This window comes from Marmota monax, unplaced genomic scaffold (assembly GCF_021218885.2).
Source record: "Marmota monax isolate L192 unplaced genomic scaffold, Marmota_monax_Labrador192_F-V1.1 WCK01_AAM20220418_F8-fsc00082, whole genome shotgun sequence".
Taxonomy (NCBI): Eukaryota; Metazoa; Chordata; class Mammalia; order Rodentia; family Sciuridae; genus Marmota; species Marmota monax.
Genome location: NW_026695207.1, coordinates 8,197,952 through 8,208,940, shown reverse-complemented (window position 1 = coordinate 8,208,940; position 10,989 = coordinate 8,197,952). Strand labels below are relative to the sequence as shown.

The 10,989-nt window shown below is 55.3% G+C and overlaps 1 protein-coding gene across 1 annotated transcript in view; it reads left to right on the top strand.

Annotated features, from left to right (window-relative positions):
* Positions 1–6,898: 6,898 nt before the first annotated feature.
* The window catches only part of Ahrr (aryl hydrocarbon receptor repressor), a 94,945-nt gene continuing 90,854 nt past the window's right edge, over positions 6,899–10,989 (top strand). The window contains exon 1 of the mRNA XM_046430314.1: positions 6,899–7,004. The gene's annotated coding sequence lies outside the window, so the exon portion shown is untranslated. The remainder of the gene's footprint in view (positions 7,005–10,989) is intronic.

Here is a 10,989-nt window from a genome sequence, read left to right as displayed (position 1 = left end):
CTGGTATCTAGTTGTTGGGATCATTAGGGGCTGTGGTGGCAGAGTGGCATTGTAGATGTCACTAGCCAAGGGGCCTGTGGGGCTTTATGTGACTCCATTGTGGGGTTTCCTGGGGATCATGAAAATTTCTACTCACATCCATGATGGTTGCCTCCTGGACGTTGACAAGCTGTGACCGAGACCAGCAGCTGACCCCACCCTGGTCCAGTGAGGTCAACTTTCACACCTCGGACCCACGAGTTCAGTGTGCATTGCCCGCTTCTTTGTTTCATGGGCACCTGACTGCCATCTAGTTACAGCCCCAGTCTCTCCACTTCCTCCAGGGTCCCAGCCCTACTGCCTTGCTACTGGAGGAGCCTGTGGAGGGTGCTCCCTCCTCGTCTCAGCCCCACAGGCCCCATGATCAGCCTACTCGGCCTCATCTCCCTGCTCTTATGCCTGGGTACACCTCCACCACACACCTGAGAGTCCCTGTGCTGCACACCTGAGAGTGCAATACTACTTTCAGGAATTCAGAATGGCTGGGGTAGAATGTTCAGCCAGTGGAGATGGTGGCCAGTGGCCTGGGGACTGAGGTGGGGCATCCACCACTGTTCCCTGGAAGTCCTGGGAAGGCAGGGGCTTACAGAGCCTACCTGAAGTGCAGTAGGGCCCCCAGCCCCACCCACCCTCTGCATACCCCTGAGCAGGCTCCTGGTGGGGTCTGAGCAGTAAGAACCAGGACACCTGGGAAATGCACCCAGTAAAATGCATCGCTGGCCGCCTCCCGCAGCACCCTCACAGCCAGTGGGACACCTACGGCCTTGGGCCACGTGGGGGCAGTATGGTCATGCCACAGAGGACCTGTCAGCTGCTGGGAGGGTGTTCACAGCAGCTGCAGAGGCTGAGGGCTGTTAGCATCCCCCAGTGCCGGGGTGGCTATGGGATGTGGCCAGGACGCTCTAGGCAGCTCGCTCTCCTGTTGTCCACTCAACTGGTCGTCAGGATGGAGTGAGTGTGGATGGATGGAGTGAGCCAGGGACAGTAATGGACAAGGCACTGGCCTGGAGAGGCCAGGCCTGCTGAGACCTGCAGCAAGTCCTCTCCTGTGTCCTCAAGATCAAACACCCTCCTGCCATGGATGATGTGTGCATGGGTTGGCACCTTGTCTGAGCCCGGAAATGAAGAAACAAACCACTCTCCACCCTGGAGTTCCCACCAAACTTCAGAGGGCCCTTCCTGAGGGGAAACAGTCCACATAAAGCTAAGGCTGTCCCTCCTGTGCCATCACCTGGTCACCCCTGGAGCCCACTATCCAGATAGAGGTGGTGTTAGCAGGTGCAGGGAGGGGAACCGGGGTCAGGATGGGGAGATAAGGGATCCTGTCCCTGCCATGGGCTCATGCCAGATTCTTTGAGCTTCCACATCCTCTGACAACCAGGGGCCTCCCTGCTGCCTGGAGGGTGAGTAGCAAGGTCAGAGTTTGTCATGACACGAAGGTCAAGAGCCAGCCACACTCCTGGCTTCTCAACATTAAGTGCAGCTCACGAGTTCACGTTGGCTCTCATGTGCCAGTGCATGTGACATTATCTGACTGGTGTCTGATTCCTCAGAGGCTCAGGAGGCTGCCCCTTGTGCCTCTGAGAGGCAGACCTTGCCTGGTGGATGGGTTGGTAAGGGGATTCTTGCCTATCTGCATATGTCTGGTACACGTGAAGTTCATCATGCTTACCATTTCTGAGTACACAATCCAGTGGCATTAAGAATGTTCACTTTGCTGTGTGACTATTGTCACCCGCCATCCCCAGAACTTTCCATCTTCCAAAACTGAAGCTTTGCCTGTATTAAATACCAGCTCCCTTCTCCTCCTCCCCTAATCTTGAAAACCCCTTCCACCTCTGTCTATGAATCCAACGACTCTGTGGACCTCGGCCGAGTGGAACTTTATAGCTCTTGTCCTGTTCAGGTGTACTTCCCTGAGCATAATGTCCTCCAGCTTCTCCCAAATTGTTTCAGGTGTCAGAATGTCCTTCCTTTTCAAGGCCGAGTAAATCAAGAAGGTGTGATGGCCTGTTATGTGGTCATCTATCAGTGGAAATGTGCAACCAAACCCAGGGGTCACTAAGCCACATTCCCCAGATCTTTTTATCTTTACTTTGAGACAGGGTCTCACTAAGCTGCCCAGGCTGGGCTGGTGCTTGGATCCTCCTGAGTCTGGGATCACAGCATGGCCATCATGCCTGGCTCAGTCATTAATTTTTGGAGAAACTGCCCCACTGTTTCCACAGAAGCTGCACCTTTTACATTGCTGCCAACAGTGCTCAAGTGTTCCAGTTTCCCTGCATCATGGCCAACACAAACTTTCTGTTCCCCCTTTCTCTCCTCCTTTTCCTTTCTTTGTCAGAAGTCATCCTAATGGGTATGAGATGGTATCTCATTGTGTTTTGTTTTGCATTTCCCTAATAATGGTTACTTTGTACATTTTTTCATGTGTTTATTGGCTACATATGTTTTTTTGAGAAATGTATTTTCAAGACCTTTGCCCATTTTAAAATTGGGTCACTAATCTTTTGTTGTTGAATTGTAGGAAATTTTTATATATTCTGGATACTGGAATATTTTCTCCCTTTTTGTAGGTTGCCTTTTATTCTGTTCATTGTGTTCTTTGATGCAAAAAACAAGTTCCAAGTTTTTAGGTAGTCCAACTTATGTATTCATTTCTTTTCATCATCTTCTTTTGGTGTCATAACCAAGATATCAGAGCCAAGGCTGTCATCAAGTGTTCTCCTTCAAAGGCAGTACAGTTCTAGCTTTTATGTAGAGGTCTTCAATTCAGTTTTAGTTAATTTTGCCTCTGATATGAAGTGAGGCTCTGACCTCATTGTCTTGCATGTGGACATCCGGTTGGTCCTACTGCATCATTGAAAGGCATTCCTTCCACATTGATTGGTCTTAGCACAAAGGTTGAAGCAAGAATTAAAGACAAGGAGTCAGTATAAGTAGGTAATTGGGTCGGATCATCTGCCGCAGTCTGGCTGGGCACAAATCAAGAGCCACTCAAGCAGGAACAAACTTTATTTCCGAACTACCCACATGGCCTTCTCCTGGGACACACCACACACCAACCGGAAATCCCTCCTCCGGCACTTCCCCAACCAACAGGAACTCTACAACTCTAAAGTAGCCGGCTCCTGAGGCCGACAGCAGGGGTCTAATATACAATTGAATACACAGCTTAACATAACCATCATCATCATCTCAATGGCTTGCTGATGTCACCTCTCAACCACTCCCAAAAATGCCATTCGTCATTCCAACTCGGCTATGGCTCTCAGCAATCATCAGTAGTGAAAATGGAGGCCTATTTGGGTCTGGGAAGTTGGAGATTGCCCCTGGGAGACTAGGTGATGTTAGTGGCTGCTCTGGTCAAGGCTCCAGGGCTCAGGAAGGACCCTGATCTGCATCTTGCTGATTCAGGTGTCCTTGGTCGGTGGATCCCCTATTCTATTTCCTGTTTGGACTCCTTACAGCATGTGACTTGAATGCAGTTTGGCCCCACTGGCCACACCTGTCCCTCCAAGATGGCTGCTGCTCCTTCCTGCCTGCTGGGTGGGCCCCCTGAGGATCTACAGATAGCATCTGGAACCCTGGTTGCTTGACCCTTCTGCTCTGCAGGTAGGGAATCTGGGACCCTCAGCTACCTGTGCAGATGGGACATGAAGGTGTGTCCAGCCCAACATTCCTTCCTCACCTTGCTGCCACCCAGAGCCACAGCACCTGCACACCCAGGTGGGAGAAGGTACCTAATGCTGTTGGACCAGCCAGCAGGACAGACGTCACAGTGACTGAATGGTGGGAACTTCCCAGTGGTCTTTAACAAAACATCCAGGCCCTTCTCTGTCCTCTGAGAGAGTTTGGGGCCAGAAAACAGCCATAGCTGAGGGGTAAATGCTGTGAGGCACTAGTACTGCATGACATAGCTTTTAGGGAGCAGCCTGTACCAACTGGGTCCTGGCCTGGCCCCCGAGGAATCCACTCAGTCCTGCTGCCCTGAGAAGAGGCCCAGGAAGCTCCTGCCCAGTTCTCAAAAGGATGTGGAAAGGAGAGGGCAGGAGGCAGAGCCAGGAGCAGTGGGGGTCACCACCTCCCCATGCTCAGTACAGAGAGTAGCTTGGCCTTTCCACACTTCAGGGAGGCCAACTTGGGCCTCTTTGGGAGAGGTGGGGCTTAAAGCAGCCTTGGGCACCTGCAAGGCCACCCTTCAGATACTGCCACAAGAGCTTGCTTGAATGGCCACATTCCAGGGATGTGGTGTACCCTGGGCTGGGCACGGCATCTCTGTCTTTTCCATGCTGCCATCCCCACGTCTAGTAGGCAGAGTCCTGGGAGGTCTGAGTGGCCCCGAGGAAAGTATCAGTGCCCAGCTGGTGGAAGTCTGAGTAGGGAGTGCTCAGAAGCACAGTGCTCTGATTCCAGCTGAGGGTCCTGATGGGAGGAGCGGACAGGGAGAGTTCTGGGGAGGACCTGCAACAGACCCCTGCACCTCAAGGCCGAAAGGGGATGCTGTGGGTGGGGGTCAGCTGATCATGACAGAACACAAGGCCCCCACACCTGTCTTAGTCAGAAGTCACGGAGGCAGACATGTCCTGTGCCTGGGAACTCTGCCTGGGAGACCAAGAGCTCTCTGGCTATGGTCCAGAGAGTCAGAGCTCTCCACATGGGACCTCAGGGGGCCTTAAGGGTCATGCCTCCTTTGGTAGAGAACCAAGGACTGTGGGGATGAGGGGCCTGTGCCTCTTGAGGGCAGTCTGAGGGGAAGAGGGGCAGGGACTGAGGTTCCTGCGACACCTATGTAGGCAGCTTCTGCTTCAAATCCCCAGGAACAGCAGTGAAGTCACTCCTTCCACTGGTCCTGGCTGGGGAGTGCCACTTGTGCCTGTCCTGAGATGTGGGGGCTGTCTCCCACCAAGGGCAAGTGTCAGCTCTATCTAGGAAGCTCCAAAGGTTTTGGGAGGGATTCTCAAGGCACCAGCCTTGACACAGCATACCCCTCCTCTCTGGCACTACAGAGAGTACCACCACATATGCCTATGGTCCTATGCTCCGCAGCAGTTCACAAAAGTGCACCATGATTCTTACAAAACGTACATGAATTATAGACATTTTGAAAAATAAAAAGAAATTAAAGTCAACAGGTTACCTCAGAGCTTTCCAGTTTCTTCCATGCATAGTTCACTTCACAAAAATTGGATCAAGATACAACTAATGGTTTTTTTAAATTCAGCAATATTATTTCATATCAAAACCCACATAAAACCATCAGGTTTTTTTGTTTTGTTTTTTGTAGTGGGGATTGAACTCACCACTGAGCCACATCCCCAGCCCTATTTTTTTTTTTTTTTGTATTTTATTTAGAGACAGGATCTTACTGAGTTGTTTAATGCCTCGCTTTTGCTAAGGTTGGCTTTGAACTCACAATCCTCCTGCCTCTGCCTCCCGAGCATTGTTGAGCCTCTGCCGGCCAGCAGACAGAGCTCTTGCCAGGGCAGAGAGGGACTGAGCAGTCCTCTGGACTCACCTGAGAGACACACAAGCAGTAAGGAGACAGGCGCTTCCCGGGGCTGTGCACTCTGAAGGGAGGAGGGGCAGGGCATCTTCTGGGGTCCAGGAACAGCCGCCCAGAGTGTCTGGGGAAGAGCGCTCACAGCAGGCGGCCATGTGAGCCGTCAGAAAACTGGATTTTCCTCAGGCTTGTTGGGAGCCAGGAGTAGCACCTGGGGGCTGCGGGGAAAGCCTGCGCTGTCTATGGGGCTTTGATGTAGACCTGAGCCGATACCGAGGAGCAGGCGAGGCGCCACCAGGGACTATCCCACGCGACCCGGAGGGAGGTGGCGTGAGTAGAGGGGCAGGCCAGGAACCTTGGAAGTCCTTTAGGCGCTAGATAGAGACATGAGACGGTTCCCACGGGGCCAGAACTGTGCACCTGGTCAACCCACGCCCCAGGGTAAAATGGTGTCAAAATCACGATGTGTCTCAAGGATGGAGGAGAGCAAGGGGGCTGAAAACCATCTGGGATGGGAAGAAAAGAAGGTGGGGCCCGAGGCCTTGGGCGACCTGGGGGCGCACCTGAGGATCTAGGGAGGTTCGGAAGGCGCAGGGGGCTGGGTTCCGGGGACCCTTGGGGGAGGACCCCGTGCAGGGCAGGGCAGCGCAGAATCTGGATCTCCAGAGAGAAGCGGGCAGTGCACGTCCGTCCTGTAAGGACCCTGAAACATCGAGGAGAGTACATCTCTCTAAGACATTAACGTGCTTGGTGCAGATCTCATTCCTGGGAAGTTCAGGGTCAAAAACTCACGAAAGTGTCATACTGACATTTTATACTTCCCAAAAACCTTTTGATTCTAGAAACAGCAGACAGGGCGGCACACGCTAGCCCCACATTACCTATTCCGAGGCGCAGGTCTGGCCCCGGGCTGGTTAGCGGGTGGAAGGAGTCTGGGCCTCCTCACCCGCGCACCACCGTAGGATGCCAGTTCCGCCTTCCCAAGCGCAGGTGGGACCCGGCGCGTGGCGCTGGAGGAGGAGGGTCTGGGGCTCTGGTGGTGCGCACTCAGCGAGTTGCAGGGCGCGATCTCGCCCAGGCATGCAGACACTGGAGGACCTCGAGGCGCAGGATTCTATCCGAACCCAGCACGCGCAGACCTGGGGGTACCGCGGGTCCTCGAAGGGCGCAAGCGTCACCATGCCCAGACACCATGACCCTGGCGGGACCGAAGCCTGGAGGGACCAGAATGCGGGGCGGCACCGGCCGGGATGAGGGTGCCCGCGCGCGCCCCCTGCCGCCTCCCCCTTTCTGGCCGCTCCGGGGCGGGGCGGCTCGCGTGCCGGGGTGGGGCCGTCCTTTTGCGCCCGCCCTGCCGCCTGGTCCCCGAGATGCGAGCGCCGACAGCAGCACGGCCACAGCTCCCGGCCAGGGCGGCTCCCCGCGTGGTACCGCTGGAGCCTCCGAGCCCCGCCGGCCCCGGGTAAGTGCCCTCAGAGGGCTCTGCCGGCTTCCCCGCCTCCCCACCTCTGGCTGCTTTGGCCGCCCGGGACACAAGGGACCTCTGCTTCCACCCATCCTTGCGTCGCCCTGAGGCTGTTGGACGTGGCGGGCATTCTGGAGTCAGTGGGGGTTCCTCACTTACCACCTAGACCTTTGAAGGAAGCCAATCTACTTTCACCGCCCCGGGGTCCTCAGTTTCCCCTGTCCAGGAATATTCTCAACCCCAGTCCCCTCCCCCGCTGCTGATGGACAGTAGCCACGCTAATTTGCCCTTTGCTCTCTGTGCAAGTTCTTTTAGACAGACCCTGGCAGGGGGCTCCCTCCAGGCCACCTGAGCCCTACCAGGGGCCAGTGACACAGTGGGCAGAGCCTTGTGAGGGTGGCAAAGTGGGCCTCTCGGTTGGGGTCAAACATTTCCAGGCAGGGCTCCTGCTTGGGAGGGAATTCCAGGGTTCCAGGAATTTGCTCTGTTAGTGGCAATTTTGCTCCTAGAGTCTTCAGTGGCCGAAAATCCCAGATTGTGGATACTTTCAGAGAAGGATGAGGGACTAGGAAGCTGGTTTTTACTGGAAACTGAATGCACAGACCTGGGTGGGGAGGCCATCTGTGCAACTCGCTGGGAGGGCACAGTCCACAGCTGTGACTGGCCCCGCAGGGCTCTACCTGCCAGGGCCCAGGCCTTGACAGTTCCAGCTCCTGTGTGTAGCTTCACAGGCCTGTTTCCTGGTTTGTTCCAGAGTTTGGGTCAAGTGGGTCAGTCTGGGATGGCCACCCCAGCTGTCCTGAGGAAGGTGGGGGCTTGCCTCCTCAGGACTGTGCGACCAGCAGCAGGCTGTGAGGGTCCTGCAGAGGGTGTGTGCCCACACATGTGTGCATGCATGTGCTCTGGGATGTCTGGCCCACAGAGTTGTGGGTACTGGACAGTGTGTGATGTCTTCTCCTGGCCTGGCCGAGTGATCCACAGCAGAGGATGCTCCAGGTAACAGAGAATGGGCCCACTTCTTAGCCCATACCCACCACTGGGGCCTCCTGCCTCACCCTGCAGATTCCCAGAGGGGTCTGGGACCGTGGGCTTTCATCAGGGGAACAGCTAAGTGGCCCTAACTCCGCCTCACGGCAGCCATGTAAGTTGATAGTTGTCACCCATTCACAGATGATGTCAAGGTGGCACCTAGGGCTCTGACCAAGTGTGGCTTCCCATCTCCAGCAAGATAGTACCTCCTTATGGTCCCAGAGCTGTTGAAAATGCAGGTGGATGAACTTGGGGCACCCGGCCTTGGACAGTGTAGATGGGCTGCCTGAGGGTGCGCTCTGTTTCTGTGTTCCTCTTCCTCTTGGTTTCTAAAATGAATGGGTACTGCTCTTGTGAACGATCAGGTTTCCTGGAGAAGCACATTCACCATTTTGTGGACAGGAGGCCCACAGGCTGCCCGTGGCAGGCCGCCCTCGGCAGTGCAGGCTTACTTGTGAGAGGCACTTAGGGGTTTGCCACTGGGAAGGACCCTGTGCAGGCCACCAAGGTCCTTCCCCCATGACTGGGAGGCATCCCTGCCTGCCTCCAAAGCAGGGAAGGAGGCTGTTCCTGGCAGACCAACACAGCCCCACTAGGAGGGGTTCTGCTGGGAGTCTGGCTCAAGGGACAGAGGAGGGTACACAGCACCCCGTGGGAGGGGGCATCTGTGCAGTGACACCACCACCTTTGCCCAGGACCCTCAGACAGGCAGCAGGCATAGGGAGAAACCAAGTGGTGTCGGGTGAGGGTGGCTGTGTGGGATTCTTGCCCCCAGCCCTGTGCAGTGGGCTTCTGGATCAGTGCTGTCACTCTGGGTGTTTTGTGCCAGGACCGGCATTTTAGGCCGCGCCAGTGCCGAGTTGGACATCCAGGAGAAAGTGGCTTTGGGCATGTGGCAGTCACAGGGGTACCCAGTGAGTGGTGGGTAAGGCTGGGGAGGGCATCTTGGCTCCCACCTGGGTTCCTGCTGCTTGGAGGGAGTTTGAAATGTAGGTGAGTGAGGACTGTCTGCATGGGCCACCCGGCAGCAGCCTCTGCCCTCCTCCATCTTCCTGGTGTTCTGGCCCCTTCCGTGGCCCCAGAGCCCTTCCTACTCTGAGGATTGGGCCTCATTTTGGCATGAGGGTGGGTCAGGGTGGCAGTTCTGGGGTTGGGGTCTCTGGGGATATGTGGTCAGCCCATCCCCTTCACTGTTTCTGACTTGGAGGGTGGTCCGGGGGTTTGCTGCAGGCCCGGTCTTCTCAGGGTGCCGGGAAATGTCCCTGGCCTGTTCCCCCCAGGCTGGGCCAGGCCTGGGTGCGGCTTGGGAGTTTCCTGTCTGAGTTGAAAGACCTTGCCGTCCAGATGGGATGGCCTTGCATACTGGCCTCCCGCCTCCACATGCCCACTCTGGTTTCTTAGAGAAGTGCACTGGTCAGCCCTGGGCGGCTCCAAGGGTGAGACTGGAGTCCCACACCACTCCCAGGAAGGCTGCCCCTTCTGAAGGCCAGCCCCATACCCATGCCCCTCCACTTCACTCAGCCACTGTGCCCCACCACTGCCCACCCTCCTGTCATCCAGAAGCCCGGACACCTCCTTCTCTGGGAGTCATCCCATTGGCTTGACTCCCTCAGGCCCTTCAGCTCCTAGCCCTCTCTGTGCCCTCCAGAGACCTACCTGTGCCCAGCCCAGGGAGTCCAGGTCTGTCCTGCCCTCAGGGTCCTTCTGAACACTTCAGAAGCTGTGTCCACAGATGTGTGTCAATGTTTAACCTATGTCTTTTTCCTGAAGTACAGTGCACATCACTGAAGCTGACCGTGTATACTTGAGTTCTGTGGTGCTTGGCACATTCAAAGGTGTGTGATCCCTACCTGTGTCTGGTTCCCAGCGTCATCATTACTGAGTGGCCTTAGCCATTCAGCATCCACGTCCACTGCCTGCATTCTGGGTGCTTGTGTATGTAGAGTCAGGTGACCCTTGTCTGGCCTCCCTCAGTGCCACCCCCCAGGCTCAGCATGCTGCTGTGTCATGGCCCCATCCCTTCCTGTGGCTCTTCCATCGTGTGCACAGGCCACGACTTACCTATCTGTGGTGGACACGTGGGCTGTATGCCCTTCTTGGCTGCAGTGAGCAGGAGTGTGCATTCTGGTGCAGGTTCTGCTGGAACATGTACTTTCAGCTCTGCGACGTCCCTTGGAGTGGCCTTGCTGGCTCGTGGGGGACTCTGCCATGCACCATGGCGGCTCTGCAATATCCTGTTCCAGTCCCCACCCCTAACAAGATTGCCGTGCTGTTAGTATGAGTGCTGTTGGTGTGAGTGCTGGGGGCTCATTTCACGGGGTTCGATGTCCGTTTGCTCAACGTGCAGGAGGCTGGGCTCCATGCACTGACCACTTGTGTGGCGTTTGTAGAGAAGCTCAAGTCCTTTGTCCATATTTTAATTGTTTTCTTATCTTTTTGTTGTTGAGCTGCAAGAGTTCTATCTGTTCTGGATTTTAGGCCCTATCAGATGTGAGTTGTCAATTTCTGCTCGTTTTAGTCAGCTTCTTCAATACTGTGACTAACAGACTGGATAGGAACAATGTTAGTTTATTGAGGGGCTCACAGTTCCAGGGGTCTCAATCCATAAACAGCGGGCTCCATCTGGGGCTCAAGGTGAGGCAGGTCAGCATGGCAGAAGAGTGGTGTGGGGAAGCAGCTCACATGATGATCAGGAAGCAAAGAGAGAGGAAGTGTTCACTCACCAGACACCCAATGTACACCCTAAAAGCTATGCTCCCAGGGACCAATCTCCTCCAGCTAGGCCCCACCCACCTTCAGTTACCACTCACTTAATCCTGCCAGGGGTTAATCCACTGATGGGGCTGGGACTCTCACGACCCAGTCATTTCTCTTCAAACCTTCTTACCTTGTCCCACACGTGAGCTTTTGGGGGGACCTCACATCCAACAGCACTGCTCCTGTTCTGTGGGTT